The sequence below is a fragment of the Trichosurus vulpecula genome, chromosome 5 (genome assembly GCF_011100635.1).
Source record: "Trichosurus vulpecula isolate mTriVul1 chromosome 5, mTriVul1.pri, whole genome shotgun sequence".
NCBI classification, from domain to species: Eukaryota; Metazoa; Chordata; class Mammalia; order Diprotodontia; family Phalangeridae; genus Trichosurus; species Trichosurus vulpecula.
This window is the reverse complement of record NC_050577.1, coordinates 200,492,870-200,512,743: the sequence shown is the minus strand read 5'-3', so window position 1 is coordinate 200,512,743 and position 19,874 is coordinate 200,492,870. Positions and strand designations below refer to the sequence as shown.

Sequence of the window (19,874 nt, the reverse complement as noted above, 5' to 3'; positions counted from 1 at the left end):
CTGGTAATTTGGCTTTCTTCTTTCTTTTTTAAAATCAAATTAACCAAAGGTTTATCTATTTTATTGGGTTCCCCTCACCCATAAAACCAGGTCTTAGTTTTATTTATTATTTCAATCATTTTTAATTTGAATTTAATTAATCCCACCTTTGATTTTCAGAATTTGGTATTTGGTATTTAATTGGAGATTTTGAGTTCGTTCTTTTTCTAGCTATTTTAGTTGAGTGGCCAATTCACTGATCTCCTCTTTCTTTATTTTATTCATGTAAGCATTTAGAGATAAAAAAACTTCCCCCAGGTACTGCTTTATTTGCATCCCAGAAATTTTGGTATACTGTTTCACTATTATTATTCCCCTCGATAAAATTATTGATTGTTTCTAGGATTTGTTGTTTGAGGCACTCATTATTTAACATTAGATTATTTAGTTTCCAATCCATTTTTGGAATATCTTTCCTTGGCCCTTTATTATTTATTTATTTATTATTTATTATTATTTATGGCCCAACTGCATCATGATCTGAAGATGATGCATTAAATATTTCTACCCTTCTGGATTTGATTATGAGGTTTCTATGCCCTAATACATGGTCAATTTTTGTGTACATGCAATGTACCACTGAGAAAAACCTAACCTTTCCATTCCCCTTCAATTTTCTCCAAAGCTCTATTATCTATAACTTTTCTACCGTAACTTTTCTACTTTAACTTTTTTATGTTATGGTTAGATTTGTCTAATTCTGAGAGGGAAAGGTTGAGGTCCACAACTAGTATAGTTTTGTTGGCCATTCTTTCCTGAAACTCACTTAACTTCTCCTCCAAGAATTTGAATCCTATACCACTTGGTGCATTTTTGTTTAGTATAGGTATTATTTCATTGTCTATGGTACCTTTTAGCAGGATGTAGTTTCCTTTCTTGTCTCTTTTAGTTAGATCTATTTTTGCTTTTGCTTTGTCTGAAATCAGGATTGCTACCCCTGCTTTTTTTTTTACTTCAGCTAAAGCACAATATATTCTGCTCCAGCCTTTGACTTTTATTCTGTGTGTATTTCTCTGCTTCAAATGTGTTTCTTGTAAGCAAAATAGTATAGGATTCTGTTTTTTAATCCACTCTGCTATCTGGTTGCTTTCTATGGGAGAGATCATCCCATTCACATTCACAGCTATGGTTCTTAACTGTGTATTTCCCTCCATTCTGTTTCCCCCACCTGCTTTTAATATTCTCTCTCCATTCACCCTGTCCCTTCTCACCAGTGTTTTGATTCTGACCACCACCTCCCTCAGTGTTCCCTCCCTTCTATCAACCTTCCCTTTTCTTTACCTTTTCCTGTGCTACTTTTGCCATTCATTCTCTCAGCAACCCCCCCTTCCATTTTCTTTCCCCTCCTACTTGCCTCAGGGTAAGATAGATTTCTCTACCCAGCTGAGTGTGTATGTTATTCCCTCTTTGAGCCAAATCCAATGAGAATAAGGGTGAAACAATGTTCTCACACACCCCTCTTATTTCCCTCTACTGTAATAGGTCTTTTGCACCTCTTCATGTGATGTTATTTACCCTACTCTGCCTCCCCCTTCCCTCTTTTCCCCAAAACAATACATTTTTACTCCTTAATTTTTTTATATCAACACATTAAAGTCAACCCATATCCTCACCCTCTGTTTATGTATAGCCCTTCTAACTGTCCTTACAGAGATATAGTTCTCAAGAGTTACAAGTATCATCTTCCCATGTAGGGATTTAAACAGTTTAACCTTATTAGATAAATTGTTTTTCCTTTCCTATCAAACTTTTTATGCTTCTCTTGGGTTTTGTATTTCAAAATTGAATTTTCTATTCAGCTCTGGTCTTTTCCTCAAGAAACTTTTGAAAGACCCACATTTCAATAAATATCCATCCTTTCCTCTGCAACATTATGCTCTGTTTAGCTGGATAGTTGATTATTGTTTGTAATTCAAGCTCCTTTGCCTTCTAGAATATCATATTCCAAACCTTCTGGTCCTTTAATGTTCAAGCAGCTGAGTCCTGTGTAATCCTGACCATGGTTCCTTGATATCTGGATTGTTTCTTTCTGGCTGCTTCCAGTATTTTCTCCTTGGCCTGATAATTCTGGAATTTGGCTATGATATTTTTTAGACTTTTCATTGGGGAATCTCTTTCAAGACATGATCAGTGGATTCTTTCAATGATTATTTTAGCCTCTGGTTCTCAGATATCAGATAACTTTTCCTTGATAATTTCTTGAAAGATGCTGTCCAGGCTCTTTTTTTTTTTAATTTAATTTTATTTAATTTATTTAATATATTTAGTTTGCAGCAGTGATTTTCACAAGAGTTTAAATTGTGAATTTTCTCCCCATTTCTACCCTCCTGCCCACTCCAAGATGGTGTATATTCCGGTTGCCCCATTCCCCAGTCAGGCCTCCCTTCTGTCACCCCACTCCCGTCCCATCCTCTTTTCCCTTTCTTTCATGTAGGGCAAGATAAAATTCTATGCCCCACTGCCTATGTATCTTATTTCCTAGTTGCATGCAAAACCTTTTCTTTTCTTTGTTTTTGAACATCTGTTTTTAAAACTTTGAGTTCCAAATTCTCTCCCCTCTTCCCTCCCAACCCACCCTCCCTAAGAAGGCAAGCAATTCAACATAGGCCACATGCATATCATTATGTAAAACACTTCCACAATACTCATGTTGTGAAAGACTAATGACATTTTGCCCCTTCCTAACCTATCTGCCTTTATTCAATTTTCTCCCTTGACCCTGTCCCTTTTCAAAAGTGTTTGTTTTTGATTATCTCCTCCCCCTATCTGCCCTCCCTTCTATCATCTCCCCTTTTTTATCTTCTTCCTCCTTCTTTCCCGTGGGATAAGATACCTAATTGAGTGTGTATGGTATTCCCTCCTCAGGCCAAATCCAATGAGAGCAAGATTCACTCATTCCCCCTCACCAGCCTCCTCTTCCCTTCCTACAGAACTGCTTTTTCTTGCCACTTTTATGCAAGATAATTTACCCCATTCTATCTTCCCCTTTCTCCCTCTCAAAATATATTCCCCTCTCATCCCTTAATTTGATATTATTTTTTAAGATATCATCCCTTCATATTCAACTCACCCTGTACCCTCTGTCTATATATATATAACTGTATGTATATACAGACATATATATATAGACATACACATAGACATACTTACACACACGTATATGTATAATGTATATATATATATATATATATATATAAATATATATATATATACACACACACACACACATACTCACACACATACAAATATATAGGCATATTCCCTTCAGCTACCCTAATATTGAGGTCTCATGAATCATACACATTGTCTTTCCAAGTGAGAATGTAAACAAAACAGTTCAACTTTAGTAAGTCCCTTGAGATTTCTCTTTCTTGTTTACCTTTTCATGCTTCTCTTGATTCTTCTGTTTGAAAGTCAAATTTTCTATTTAACTCTGGTCTTTTCACTGAGAAAGCTTGAAAATCCTCTATTTTATTGAAAATCCATATTTTGCCTTGGAGCATGATACTCAGTTTTGCTGGGTAGGTGATTCTTGGTTTTCATCCTAGCTCCACTGACCTCCAGAATATCATATTCTAAGCCCTTCAGTGCCTTAATGTGGAAGCTGCTAGATCCTGTGTTATCCTAATTGTTTTTTCACAATACTCAAATTGTTTCTTTCTTGCTGCTTGCAGTATTTTCTCCTTGATCTGTGAGCTCTGCAATTTGGTGACAATATTCCTAGGAATTTTCTTCTTGGGATCATTTTCAGGAGATGATTGGTGGATTGTTTAAATTTTTATTTTACCCTCTAGCTCTAGAATATCATGGCAGTTCTCCTTGATAATTTCTTGAAAGATGATATCTAGGCTCTTTTTTTGATCATGGCTTTCAGGGAGTCCAATAATTTTTAAATTATGTCTCCTGGATCTATTTTACAAGTCAGTGATATTTAAAATGAGATATTTCACATTGTCTTCCACATTTTCATTCCTTTGGTTCTGTTCTATCATATCTTGATTTCTCATAAAGTCACTAGCTTCCACTTGCTGCAATCTAATTTTTAAGGTAGTATTTTCTTCAGTGGTCTTTTGGACTTAATTTTCCATTTGGCTAATTCTGCCTTTCAAGGCATTCTTCTCCTCATTAGCTTTTTGGCTCTCTTTTGCCATTTGAGTTAGTCTATTTTTTAAGGTGTCGTTTTCTTCAATATTTTTGTCAGTATTTTTTTGGGTCTCCATTAGCAAGTCATTGACTTGCTTTACATGGTTTTCTTGTGTCATTCTCATTTCTCATCCCTATTTTCCCTCTACTTCTCTAACTTGCTTTTCCAACTCTTTTTTGAGCTCTTCCATGGCCTGAGCCCATTTCATGTTTTTCTTGGAGGCTTTTGATGTAGGCTCTTTGACTTTGTTGATTTCTTCTGGCTGTATGCTTTGGTGTTCCTTGTCACCAAAGAAAGATTCCAAAGTCTGAGTCTGAATCTGAGTCCATTTTTGCTGCCTAGCCATATTCCCAGACAACTACTTGACCCTTGAGTTTTTTTGTGGGGGTATGACTGCTTGTAGAGTAGAGAGTACTTTGTTCCAATCTTGAGGGGATGCAGTGTTGTTTTCAGACATATTTCTACACAGCTAGCTCTGCCACACTAGTGCTCCTCCTCCCACAAGAACCACCAATCAGGACCATGATTCAGATCTAAGCAGGCTCTGCACTCCTATTCTGATCAACCACTTAATTCCACCCACCAGGTGGGCCTGGGGCTGGAAGCAACTGCAGCTGTAGCTCTGTAAGAAGCCTCAGAGCTGCACCACTCTGCTGTCCCTGGGTGGTGGCCAACCTCAAACTCCTTTCACTCTGTCCCTGCAGCTTTTCCCCACAAACCTTCTCTGTTGTTTTTGGTGTTTGCGGGTTCAGAAGTCTGGTAACTGCCACAACTCACTCATTCAGGGTGCTAGGGCCTGTTCCACCCAGTTCCAGATCTGGTTGGTCTGGGCACAGGCCACACTGGACTATCCTCCACTCTACTCCCACCACAGTGTGATAGACCTTACCCAGCAACCATCCAGGCTGTCCTGGGCTGTAGCCCTGCTCCCCTCTGCTAATTTGTGGGTTCTGAAGTTCTAGAATTTCTTCAGAGGCATTTTATAGGTGTTTGGAGGGTCCCGGGGAGAGCTTTAGGCAAGTCCCTGCTTTCCAGCTGCCGCCTTGGCTCTATCCCCCCATCTCAGAACATTTCTCTTACAACTGAAGTTAATTTTGCAACTTTTAAATTTCTTTTCATATTACAGTACATCTTCTTATAAAAAGTGTTCTGTTATTGATTGCTTAGCAGAATATCACCTTCCTAATTGGGGAATCAACATTGCCAAGTATAAAAATTGGGTTCTAATTTTTGGGTTGTATCCAGGTTTCTTTAATATATCAATATGACAATTGGTCAACCTAAAACTGTAAAATTTCTGGTCTAAAAGTTTCCAAATTTTATTTTCTAGTAACAGAGACTTAAGGTTTCTTGACCTGGCTATTGGAAAAGCAAATTTAAAATTGTTTTAACCAATTTTGTAGGAGATTTTTAGCAGAGAAGAGGATATGTACCAGTGGCCTGAACCAGAGAAGCCAGTCAGCTGTAAACTGCTGAGACCAAACCCAAACCAGAGGGCTGCATCAGATGTCTCCAAAGAATTAGAAAGTTATATGGGATAAGACTTCTGCGAAAGCAATAATCTTCTTTTTTACTGTTTATTCTTCTTTTTCTTCCTTTTATCTGTAAGGACTACTTATCAAAGGGGATGGCCCCTTTTGATTTTCTCAAAGCACTAGTCAATCTTTCCCTCTTCTCCACATGTTGTTTCCCCTCACAAGCCCTATAGTTAGAAATCCTTGATGACGTGCTTGTCATGTCAGTTATTGATTCATTAAAGAGGTTCTGTCTCTCAATAGACTGAAATAGGGGAATGAGAATGGGGGAGATCCAGGTTTTTTCCCTGTCCTGTTTCTTTGTTCTAAGCCCAGCCTTTGAAGGACATTCCTCACCTCTGCCAAAAATTTATCCCCCCTAAACCATCTTATCTAGGTGAATTCCTGCCCATTATGTTCTACTCAGGTTTGGGTGGGGATACATTTTTTGATTAGATTGCTCAGGGCTGGGCAATTTAGAAGTAAATGACATAATGAACTTGAATAGATCCATGTTCATTGAAATATTCATTCTCTCTCCTTACTTGTTAACCAATCAGTGTAGATTGCCAGCATCAGGATTACCCACTTTTCCAAGGGCATATACACTGTGAGCCTACCACCATGAAGGGTCTTTGGCATTTGAGAGTATCACTGATCCTTGTATTAATAAAATAAATCGATCAGTCTTTCAACATCTGTAAACATCACAAAGGTAAGTTAGAGACTGGGGATGATAGAAAAATCAATCAACTGGAGAAAATCAGATAGAATGGGATCATGTTCATGTAGAGGGATTTTTAAGAATTTTTACCTCTTCAGGTGAGACTGGGGTGAAGTAGGTGATTGTAGAGAAGGCATCTAGGTGATTTAAGATAAGCAGAAGGGAGAAGAAAGAACTTTCCATCAATTAATCAATCAATATTTATTAAGGAATGTGACAGATATTGTGGTGAGTAATGGGGATTTAAAAAAGAGGCACAAGATAGTCCCTCCACTCAAAGAACTTACAATCTATATCAGTAATTATTGAATGACCTCATTTTTCCATGAAATGTGAGCTAGCTTCTCAGATAAGAGGGAATGAGTAGTCAAGGGAAAGTTCAAGAGAGAAGAAAAAGTTTGGAAGAGGCATTGGAGTGAGTGGGATAGTTAGTTTATTAGGATGGTACAAAAAGATTACCTGTTTTTAGTGAGGGTCCTTTGGAGATTATGTGATATAAATTTATAGCATACAGTCAACATCTATTTCAGGAGAAGCTGAGAGAGCACTAATCCCATTCTCTCATGTTCCCATGATCCAGTCAAAATACCTTTGCCTTTATATGGATTTTTATTCCCTCGGTTTGAATCTTGGATTCGGCAAGAGGTTGACTTGGTATGTTAATAAACTCATGTTTAATTTTCAAAACTTTCATGTTTTTGATGGGGTGTAGGCTCTGGGACTCTTCTTGAATGGTCCTACTTGATGAAGTGTTTGCCTGAGGCCATAAGCCTTTCATTATCCCTGGGTCTAAATGTCTATTTACTCTTAACCTAGCCTAACCCTCCATTGTCCAGTTACTTCCCACCCTTGATCTTATCAAAATATCTATGACCAAATCTGTTACCCTTAAACTAGCCTAGGCCTCCATTGTCCCTTATCTCTGGATTGCCTCCAGCAGCTTCCCACACTTAATCCCTTCAAAATCCCATTTTCTTGATATCTGGTGTGTGGGATGAAAGACCTTCACCAATTAAAAAATTAATTTATAATAAGGAGCCATCTCAGGGTGGGAACAGAAACAAATTTTATTCAATTCTTGAGAACAGGGCATCCTCTGCCAGAACAGATCTAGCAAGGGAGGTCAAATACAAGAGGCAATGCATCAATAATTATACCTAACACAAGATAATTCCTGCCCACCTTTGACCCTTCTCACCATTGGCTGGGTGGCAGGCTTACAATCTGAGCATGAAAGCTAGACAAAGAACTGGGAAATGGAGGCACAGAAACTCCAATTCTCATTCCCTTCGTTAATGATTACAACTGAGGTGACACCTATAAATCTAAATAAAGAAAGAGAATAGAATAAGGGGAGGGGAGACCCTCTCCACTCTTTTACAGTATTTTTACAATAAAGGAAAGCAGGTCACAGTGACCCTATTCTTATTGAGCAAATCTTTAAACCAGAACCAGAAGAGAGAACAAAAAGTTTCAGGGTAAACTTTCCCAGCGGCTGAGCCATCAGACTCTCATGGCTTCAGAATTTTCCACTTCCCTATTTCCCTATTTCTTGATTTTTAAACATTTTATAGTATAGATATAGATATAGATATTTATACATATATTCCCTGTGAATTCTTCACATTTTATTTACCTCAGACAATCCCACCTCTTATTGACAACATTTTGAAGACTTCACAAACCATTGCTGATATGAATTATCCAGCCAGCTATCTTCTTCATTCATCACACTTCTATACCACATTTTCTTTCCCGTCATGCTGGTATCCCCATTACCCTTTTTAATAAATATGGGCAGGATTGATCAACATATTGACAAATCAAAGGGGGCAGTCCCCTTTATAAGTACAAATACAGAGACCCAAAAGAAAATGATAATACAATTGTCCCTTTAAATTTCAAAAGTCTCTTTCAATATGGCTGTCTGGCAGGGAGCATCAATGAAGTCTCCTGATCAGCCACTTCCACAGTTTCTTCTTCTTGTAGGAATCAGCTTGATATTAACCAAATAACAAAATAATATTCTCACAAGCCCTTGACCTAATAATTGTCTCCATACCACTACTAAAAATATAAATTAGCCTCACTTATACAGGGCCACACACAGGAACACTAGTCCCAGGCCTATGGTATTAAAAAAAGTACTGCTCTTAGAATCCTTTAAACAAAAGGAAATATCTTAGGGTGAATCTTAAGCAGTTTGCATAACTTTCTACACATATTCCCAATAAGATAACACAAAAGAGCTCATATCTTTTACTCGCTGCTTGCTCCAATCACACAGACTTGCTACAGAACGTAAGAAAGCAGGGACATATGATATGCCAAATATGACAGGATAAAACATCCTTGGCTTTTGTTCAAACTCAAATATAGTTAGATTCTTCAATTATGCGGTATCTGTTTCCATATTTGAAGTCAGGAATAGTCAGGTGGGAAAATATTCCTTCCCAAAGGAACTCAAGGGGGAAGAGCAGAGCCAAGAGGATCCTATCCTAGATTGGGACTAAGATTGTCCCCTCAGCTTTTTCCCAACTGCATACCTCCACCTGTTAACCATACAGGATCACATTCCCTCTAAGTAGCTTGTGGCATTTCTCTCAGATATGGATTTAATGCAGACAACTATACTCAAATTTAAATTCAAAACAAAATTAGTTTTGGTCCCAAGTACCTTTTGCCTTAAACAGCAATCCTCACTAGTTACAGCTAATCAAGTTCCTCCCTTGGTACCTCCATATAAAAAAATTTGGTACACTTCAGTTTTGTTGGATACACTTTACATTCTAGCCTCCTCTAACTATAATTCAATTCAAACAGCCACATTTAGCTTTTCCAATCAACACAAAAATTTTCTACAACTTATCCATCTTAAAGAGACTTACATTGAAATTCTTTTCCCTAAAATAAAAAAAATCTCTGATTTAATTCCAGTAATTAATTACCCTTTGTAGTAATACCTAACTGCTTTACCAGTACCCCACAATCAAATTTAATTTTTTTCAAAGAATGTCCAAAAAGCCAATTACTAAAAATTAGTCCTACTGACCTTAAAAGCCAGGTTTGGAGGTCAATTTCTGACCCCACTTTTCTCTCTCTTTCAGTAAAACTTCCAGGCTTTGCTAACTTATTATACAAATAGATTTTTTTTGCCATTTCAATTTAGAAACAGCTTAGATAGTAAAATAATCCTGAAGCAAAGGCAACAATTATTCATCACACCTAAGGCTCAGGCTCATCACTTGGCCAAGACGTTGCCCACAAGAGCCTTGAAAATGATGTGCTCAGGGATCAAAGTTAATACTAATACTTTCAAACCCATCCACTTAGCAATCTCTGGCTCAGCCAGCATATTCTTTCCTTCTCTGAAGGTCCAGGGGATGATAACACCAGATCTTTGTCCCTTTATGGGCCTCTACAGAGGTGAGGGATAGCTCCTTCTGCCATGGTACCTTAATAAAGAATCTCTCCATTGCATCTAGGCACTCAGAATCATATTCTAGTCAGCTGGGGGAATCTTCCTACTCTTAACAACCTTGAAGAATCACTCTAGTATGAATTCTTTCATGGACATAAAGAAGTGTCCTTAGTTTAAAGATCAGCCCAAACTCAAAGGTTTCTTTCCAGAATTAGTTCTCAGATGTTGAGCAAGTAGTGTCTTCAGGCTGAAGGTCTTCCCATATTCACTGAATTCATAAGGTCTCCCTCCAATATGAAAGCTCTGATGTTGAGCAAAAGATACATTCAGGTGGAAGGCATTCAGAAGTTATGAATTATTTGAAGTTGAGAAAGATCTGACTTGGGATGGAAGGTCTTCCCACAATACTCACATTCATACAGAATTTCTCAAGTACGAATCCTCTGATGCACAGTAAGATGTGGCTTCTTCCTGAAGGCCTTCCTACATTCACTACATACATAAGGTTTTTCTCCAACATGAATTTTTTATATCTAATAAGATCTGAATTGCAGGAGAAGGCCTTCCCAAACTGCTGAAATTCATGAGGAAACTTAGCAGGATGAATTCTCTGATGGACAGAAAGTAGTGTCCTCCATCAAAATGCCTACCTACTTGCATTACACACTTAAGGTTTCTTTCCTGAATGAATTCTCTGATGGACAGTAAGGTGTGCTTTTCTTCTGAAGGCCTCCCCACATTCACTACATTCATAAGGTTTCTCTCCAGTATGAATTCTTTGATGAATTATAAAATCTGTCTTATATCTGAAGGCTCTTCCACATTCATGACATTCATAAGGTTTCTCTCCTGTATGAATTCGGGAATGCTCTGTAAGTTGAGTATTATTCCTGCAGGCCCTCCCACATACACTGCATTCATAAGGTTTCTCTCCAGTATGAATTCTGTGATGCACTTTAAATTGTGTCTTATATCTGAAGGCCTTTCCACATTCACTGCATTCATAAGGTTTCTCTCCAGTATGAATTCTTTGATGATTTATCAAATCTGTCTTATATCTGAAGGCCCTTCCACATTCATGACATTCATAAGGTTTCTCTCCAGTATGAATTCGGTAATGCTCTGTAAGTTGAGTATTATTACTGCAAACCTTTCCACATGCACTGCATTCATAAGGTTTTTCTCCACTGTGAATTCTGTGATGCACTCTAAGTCCAGTCTTATATCTGAAGGCCTTCCCACATTCACTGCATTCATAAGGTTTCTCTCCAGTATGAATTCTGTGATGCTCTCTAAGTGCAGTCTTATATCTGAAGGCCTTCCCACATTCACTGCATTCATAAGGTTTCTCTCCACTGTGAATTCGGTGGTGCGCTCTAAGTCCAGTCTTATATCTGAAGGCCTTCCCACATTCACTGCATTCATAAGGTTTCTCTCCAGTATGAATTATCTGATGCTTTATCAAATATGTCTTGTTTCTGAAGGCATTCCCACATTCAATACATTCATAAGATTTCTCTCCAGTGTAAATTTTCTGATGCACAGCAAGATGCTCCTTGCTCCAGAAGGCCTTCCCACATTGATTGCATTCAGGAGGTTTATCTCCAGCAAATTCTCTGATCCCTGGAGAACTGCTTCTGGGAATATCTGCCTCTGGCATCCAAGATGCTTCCATTCTTTCCAAATGGCAGATCACATCTGGTTTGGAAACTGCAAATCCCAAAGACACCAAGTTCCTATAGTTCTCCAGCATCACATCCCTGTACAAATTTTTCTGAGATGGGCTCAACTGTAGCCACTCCTCTTGGGTGAATTCCACGGCCACATCCTTGAATGTCACTGATTCCTTTTGGGGCCTGGCTGTCAGCACAGGAGCCATTCTCTCTTCCTCAAGGCTCCTAGGACAGAGGCCACCAGAAGGCAGGGTCACAAATCCTAGTTGTCTGCTTGCCCACTTCCTCTCCACTGTAGCCAGAATGGCCTTTGTTTTCTTTGAATGACTCAGCTTACCTCATTGAGCCTCTGGACACTGTGGCTTGCTCTTCCGGGGCAGGAAGCCCAAAGAGCATTCCAGGGACCAGAACTTCCTGTGTGATGAGTCATGGGGCTGGCTGAGGGGAGGTGTTAACGGCTATGCTAGGGGGAGGGGCCAAGTCAAGAACCAATCGGCCCTGGTCGTTCAGGAGGTGCTTGATGATGTCAAAAACTCTATAAGAGGGGAGAGGACAGCTTGAAGATCCTCTCTTCCTTTTCCGGTTGGAGCCAGCGACAGTTACGACAGTTACGTCAGTTACAGCCACAGACACAGCTGAAGCAGGAGCTGCCAGTAGCAGAGCTGACCTACGGGAGGAAGCTGAACAAAGACTTCAGGCCATTACAGCGACAGTTACAGCGACAGTTGGAGCCAGAGGCAGTTACAGAGGCAGTTACGACAGTTACGTCAGTTACAGACACAGCCACAGCTGAAGCAGGAGCTGCCAGTAGCAGAGCTGACCTACGGGAGAAAGCTGAACAAAGACTTCAGGCCAGTGGGGTAATCTTATTACCATAGAGGGGGAAACATGATTTTGCTTTACGCAATCATGCTTCTCTGTAGCCTCCTGGTTACTCTTTCAAGGCGTACATATTGGGCCTGGAAGCTTTTCATCAATATATCAAAATGGGGTTGCTGGTTCATGGGTTGGTTACTGTGGAGCCTAAATAAATGTTTTGATTCTTCTGCCTTCTACTTTGAGAGTTTCTTATATCCGGCGGTTCCGAACCTTTCAGACATGTTTATGATCCTCTTTGAGATTATAAACTCTGCCCTCCTACTACAAGGCTCCTAGGACAGAGGCCACCAGAAGGCAGGGTCACAAATCCTAGTTGTCTGCTTGCCCACTTCCTCTCCACTCAGAGTTCTGAGAGCCCTTGCAGTTCTCAGAATCCTTGCAGTCTTCTCTCTTTGGTTTCTCTGTATTTCTTGCCTTCTCCTTGGGCTGCCTTCTCCTTGTGAATTCTCAGTTCTGCATTCTGTGGATTCTCCAATCTGTGGATTATCTGCTCTCTGACTTCTGAGTTCTCTATTCCCAGTTCTCTTACTTCTAAATTCAATGGATGTACTCTGGGTATATATACCCTTTTACAGGGCCCAAAGGATTCACACATCTCCTGACCTAATTAGCAAAAGGGTGTGGGCCTGTGGTTTCACACCTAATTAGCAAAAGGGTGTGGGCCTTCCTACAAACAAGCCTCCTCTAATCAAGCTTTCCTTAACTAGCTCCACCAAAGGCCTATTAAATGGGGGGCTGGAAGGGGAACATCCTTAATCACTGATTAGAATCAAATATACTGACAATGCTGGTGTTCTGAGAATTCTAGGCCTGAAATTCAAAATGCACAAGAGCTAAATGCATATCCATATGCCACTGGTAAACATATCACTTCTCTGTTTACCTTTTAAGACTCATCACAAACAGAATTATACCATGTGAAGACATCACAATGAAAGTTTCTGAACCAATTTTTGGGCTGAAACACAGGGTACAAAGATGGGCCTGTGGCAATGATTATGTGGTGAAATATAGTACCCTGCAAAGATCTAGTTCTATATCCTTACAATAATTCTAGTCAGGTTTTTGTTGCTCTTTTTCAGTCATTTTCTACTTGTGTCCAACTCTTTATGACCTCATTTGGCCTTGGGGGTATGTTTTTTTTCCGTCAAAGACACTGGAGCAGTTCACCATTTCTCCACCTAGTTGTACACATGAGGAACTGAGGGAAACAGGGTTAAGTGACTGGCCCAGCGTCCAATAGCCAGTAAGTGTCTGAGGTCAGATTTGAGCTTATATTGAGCTCAAGGGAGATGAGTCTTCCTGATTTCAGGCATGGCACTCTATCTATTGTGCCACCTAGCTGTTCATTCAGGTTGTTGGGGGTAGGGGTAAATGGTAGCCCATGGAATTGCCTGAACCATCTAGTAAGGTAAATAAAAATATCCAGTTCCAGAGGTTGGGAAGGAACCCTAATAAAGGAGATGAATGAGCCTGTGAGCCTGGAGTACTTCACTATATAAACTCCTCAGATTGTACTTGGTAATTTCCATTGGATTATTACAAACTAAGCAAAGTTGTCACACCAATTCCTGCAGTTATTTTTTACTTTTTCAGAATAACAGACCAGGCAATTCAGGATCTGAGAAAATGGCATGCGATTATTAATCTTTGATCTGCATTCACATTCCAAAGTTCTGTTGATGTGGATAGCATTTTCCATCAGGAGTCTTTCAGAATTGTCTTGGATTATTGTAATGCTGACAAGAACTAAGTCATTTATAGTTGATCATCGCACAATATTGCTTTTACTACGTATAATGTTCTCCTGCTTCTACTCACTTCACTCAGCATCAGTTCATATAAGTCTTTCCTGTTTCTCCAACATCCACATGCTTATCGTTTTTTATAGTGCAATAGTATTCCATTACATTCATGTCCCACAACTTGTTCAGCCATTCCCCAATTGATGGGCATTTCCTGAATTTCCAATTCTTTACCAGCACTAAAAGAACTGTTATAAATATTTTTTTTTTGCATGACCTGGGGGCAGAATCAAGATGGCAGCTGGAAAGCAAGGACTTGCCTAGGGTTCTCCCCCAGGACCATCCTAACACTGATAAAAAATGGCTGTGAACAAATTCTAGAACTGCAGAACGCACAAAATAGCAGAGGGAAGCAGGGCTCCAGCCCAGGACAGCCTGGATGGTCCCAGGGTAAGGTCTATTGCACTGACCTGGGAGCCAAGCAGAGGAGAGCCCAGAGTGGGCCATGCATCCTAACCCAGCACCATGAATCAGTGAGCTGTGGCAGTTACCAGACTTCTCAACCCACAAACACCAAAGACAACAGAGAAGGTTAGTGGGAAAAACTGCAAGGACAGAGTGAAAGGAGTTCATGGTTAAGTTCACAAAGTTAATATAGAAAAGTTAGAGATGATAGAGTTTTGAAGAAAATTGAAGGGGAATGGAAAGGTTAGGGTTTTCTCAGTGGTACATGGCATGTACACAAAAATTGACCATGTATTAGGGCATAAAAACCTCACCATCAAATCCAGAAAGGTAGAAATATTTAATGCATCCTCTTCAGATCATGATGCAGTTGGGTCATGGAAATAATAAATAATAAAGGGCCAAAGAAAGATAGCCCAACAATGACTTGGAAACTAAGTGATCTAATCTTAATGAATGAGTGCATGAAAGAACAAATCATAAAACCCATCAATAATTTAATCAATGAGAATAACAATGGTGAGACAGCATCCACCAAATCATAGAAACAATCAATTATTTTATCAAAGAGAATAACAATAGTGAGACAGCATACCAAAGCTTCTGGGATGCAGGCAACGCAGTACGTAGGGGAAGTTTTATATCACTAAATGCTTACACAAATAAAATAGAGAAAGAGGAGATCCATGAATTGGGCACTCAACTAAAAAAGTTAGAAAAAGAACAAACTCAAAATCTCCAATTAAATACCACATTAGAAATTCTGAAAATCAAAGGAGAGATTAATATAATTGAAAGTAAAAATATTGAACTAATAAATAAAACTGAGACTTGGTTTTATGGGGGGAACCCAATAAAATAGATAAACTTTTCGTTAATTTGATTTTAAAAAAGAAAGAAGAAAGCCAAATTACACAGCCTCAAAAATGAAATGGATGAATTCCCCACCAATTAAAGGCAATTAAAGCAGTAATTCAGAGCTATTTTGCCCAACTTTATGACAATAAATCTGACAATCTAAATGAAATGGATACATACTTACAAAAATATAAATTGCCCAGATTAATGGAAGACAAAATAAAATAAATAATAATCATGAGTTTAGAAAAATTAACTGAACAAGGCACCAATCAACTCCTTAAGAAAAAATCTCCCGGGGCCAGAGCCAAGATGGTGGTATAAAAGCTAGGACTTGCTTGAGCTCTCCCCTAAACCCCTTCAAATAAATATAAAACATAACTCTAAACAAATTCTATAGCTACAGAATCCACCAAATGAAAGAGTGAGGCAAATCTCTGGCCTAAGTCATACTGGATGGTTGATCAGAAAGGTTCATTGCACCAGGCTTGGGAGCAGAGCACAGCATACTGTGGCCTGTGCCAGCACAGATGGGGCTGAAGCTGGCCTCAGAGGACTGAAACACCGGAAGTTACGGCAGTCTCCAGACTTCTGAACCAACAAACACCAAAGACAACATAACAGGTTAGTGGGAAAACTCTGTTGGACCTGGTGAGAGAAGAGCACAGTCTGGCCCCAGCCCAGGGGTATTGGAGGTGGCAGGAGTGGCAGTGGCTGCTTCCAGAGTTCAAGCCCACAGACAGTGGGGTGATCAAGTGGCCGATCATAGTTGGACTACAGGGATCTCTTCATTGGCACTGAGGCAGGATTGACTTACTTTGCTCTGCTTGGATCTGGGTCACAGTCCTAGGTGGCCTTCCTGTGGAGAGGAGGAGTGTTAGTGTGGCAGAGCTTGTGGCAACTGTGGAGAGGGAATCCTCCTCATAGTTCCAGGGCAGAGAAGAGTGCTTGAGATCACTCACAGACCAGAGCAAAGGCCAGGAGAGGAGTAAACACTGCTCCTTGAATCATAACATCTCAGAAAAACTGAAAATTTACAGGTGCATAGAATTATCTCTGAAAACAGCTACTTAAAACTCCTGAAGCCTGAGACAGAGCACTCTCCTCTCTGGAAGCAGAATCATACCTTGACAAAGAGTTGAAAAGTCAAGTAATTGGCTGGGAAAATGAACAGGCAGTGTAAAAAAAGAAACCCAGACTACAGAATCTTACTTTGGTGACAAAGTACAAACATACAACCAGAAGAAGACAACAAAGTCAAAGATCCTACATCAAAAGCTTCCAGTGAAAATATGAATTGGTCTCATGCCAGAGAAGAGCTCAAAAGGATACTGAAAATCAAGTAAGAGAAGTAGAGGGAAAATTGGGAAGAGAAATGAGAGTGATGCAAGAAAATCATGAAAAATGAGTCAACAGCTTCCTAAAGGAGACCCTAAAAATACTTAAGAAAATAACACCATAAAAATAGACCAACCCAAATGGCCAATGAGATCCAAAAGCCAATGAGAAGAAGAATGCCATAAAAAGCAGAGTGAGCCAATTTGAAAAGGAGGTCCAAAACTCACCGAAAAAATAATTCCTTAAAAATAACAATGGAGCAAATGAAAGCTAAGGACTCTATAAGAAATCAAGAAATTATAAAAAAAACCCCAAAAGAATGAAAAAATAGAAGACAATGAGATATATCTCATTGGAAAAACAACTGACTTGGAGAATAGATGCAGGAGAGATAATTTTAAAATTATTTGACTACATGAAAGCCATGATCAAAAACAGATCCTAGACATTATCTTTCAAGAAATTAACTAGGAAAACTGCCCTTAAATTCTACATGCAGACAGTAAAATAGAAATTGAAAAAAAAACTGCCAATCACTATTTGAAAAAGATCCCAAAAGGAAAACTCCTAGGAATATTGTAGCCAAATTCCAGAGTTCCCAGGTCAAGGAGAAAATATTGCAAACATCTAGAAAGAAACAATGGAGTACTGTCGAAACACAATCAGGATAGTACAAGATCTAGCAGCTTCTACGTTAAGGGATCAAAGAGCTTGCAATATGATATTCCAGAAGTCAAAGGAGCTAGGATTAAAACCAAAAATCATCTACCCAGCAAAATGAAATATATTACTTCAGGGGGGAAAATGAGCATTCAATGAAATAGAAGGCTTTCAAGAATTCTTGATGAAAAAACCAGAGCTGAATAGAAAATTTGACTTTCAAATATAAGAACTAAGAGATGCATGAAAACATGAACAGGAAAGAGAAACCATTGAGTTTGAACTGTTTACATTCCTACATGGCCAGATGATATTTGTAACTCCTGAGACCTTTCTCAGTATTAGGGTAGTTGAAAGGAATGTGTATGTGTGTGTTTGTGTGTGTGTGTGTGTGTCTATATGTCTATATGTATTTGTACACAAATATATATATACATATACACATACATACAAACATATATGTATGTGTATGTACATGTGTGTATCTATATATACATATATATATAGACACACATACACATATATATATAATATATATATAAACAGAGGGCACAGAGTGAGTTGAATATGAAGGGATAATATCTAAAATATAAAATTAAGGGGGAAGAGAGCAATATATTGGGAGAAGGAAAAATAGTGAAATAGAATGGGGTAAATTATCTCACATAGAAGAGGCAAGAAAAAGCTGTTATAATGGAAGGGAAGAGGGGGGATGTGAAAGGGAATGAGTGAAATTTACCCTCATTGCATTTGGCTTAAGAAGGGAATGACCTACACACTCAACTGGGTACCTTACCCTACAGGAAAGTAGGGAGGAAGCTGTTTAAGGTAAGGTTGATAGAAGTAGGGGCAGATTGGGGGAAGGTTAGTCAAAAGCAAACACTTTTGAAGAGGGACTGTATCAGTAAGGCAAGATTCATGAACTTGAGGATGACCACGAACATCCCTGGATGGTTCAGAATCACAAAGTATGAAAAACTTTCTAGGCAGAAGGCAGAGGAAGTATAACACTTATTTGGACTCCAGAGGATAAAATCTGAAGATCAGTAATTCCAATCTGATATAGCAGTAATTATATTCCAAAACCAGTAAGCCTACCTCAATGTAGCAACAAGAAATTTATCACACAGTATTATACGTGTTGTACCAGAAGCGAGGGAGACACACCACAGAGTATAAGTTTTAAGTGGAGAATTTATTAGCCGGGGGCCATTGGGGTACTGCACCACAAATCAATGGCAATGTGTTGGGGTGACAGCTTGGCTTATATAGGTACAGGGTGGGGGGGACAGGAACAAAGGTCCTGGCTGATCAAAAGATTCAGTCAGGTTATCCTACTAGTGGGACAATCTCATTTACATTCCTTGGTGGAGTCACAGAGCCCCAGGGATATCTGCTAGAAAGGGTCTGCCAGGTTATCCTTCAGTGGGATGGTCCTATCTATTGACATTCCTTGGTGGAGTCATGGAGTCCCAGGGGGTTTGCTAAATGCCAAAGATATCTGAGTCCATTCTTTCTGGGGGTGCTTGTCAGTAGCTAGGGGTTACTCAGGGGTTCCTAATTTTCCTTGTATTACATTCCCCACTTTTTTTTTCATGGGGGGTTTCAAATCCTTGAAAAAGGAACAACCTGATGGGGCATAGCAATAAAAATTAGGAGGCCAACCAAAACGCTAAGCAGGGGTGACAATAAAAGGAACACTAGGTCCTTGGCCCCAGGGGAAGGCCAGACCTAGTTGGAAGACTCAAGGAGAGTCCAAGGAGCCTCCCCGGGTACTGCACTCCAGAAATTTCAAAAAAATGGTATAAAACATTCCACCTTTCCCCCTTTATGGTCAAAGGCAAACTGAAAGTTTCACCTAAGGACCAATTAATCCAATAATAAAATCCCTATCTAGGTGGAGTCAGATTTTCCCTTTTCTGTATTTGGACATCCCCAGGGATGGGCAGAAATTGTAAACTAATTGTAAGTAAGCAGAGGGAACATAATAAAAATTCAGGAAAACAGTCTTGGGAACACAAGGACTCAGAAGGGATAAAGCAGGTCTTTGCTCAGGTTCTGGTTCCGGATCCCGTGAGAAAGCCATCCGCATCCGGTGCTGTCCCTCTCAGGCTCTTGGAACCGCAGGGCGAGGTCTCCTATAGGCCCAGATGTCCACTCCTCACACGGGGTTCCGAGAACATATGTAATTTGATGAGTAAGAAAAGAAACACAACATAGGTCCCAGCCACGCAGGGCCAAGTTCAAACAAATACAAGAAGTAGTTCAGTATCCCAGCCACACAGGACTGAGTCCAAACAATTACAATAAAGTTTCTCCCATAATTCACAAACTGCACAATTGCATTGGGTCAGGTACAGACCAATTACCTAGATGACTCACCATAGAGGGGGAGATTTGCATGTCACATATTT

The 19,874-nt window shown here is 39.4% G+C and overlaps 1 pseudogene; it reads right to left on the bottom strand.

The window, feature by feature from the left end:
- LOC118851163 overlaps positions 1–11,721 on the bottom strand; it is a 66,732-nt pseudogene extending 55,011 nt beyond the window's left edge.
- Positions 11,722–19,874: the final 8,153 nt, after the last annotated feature.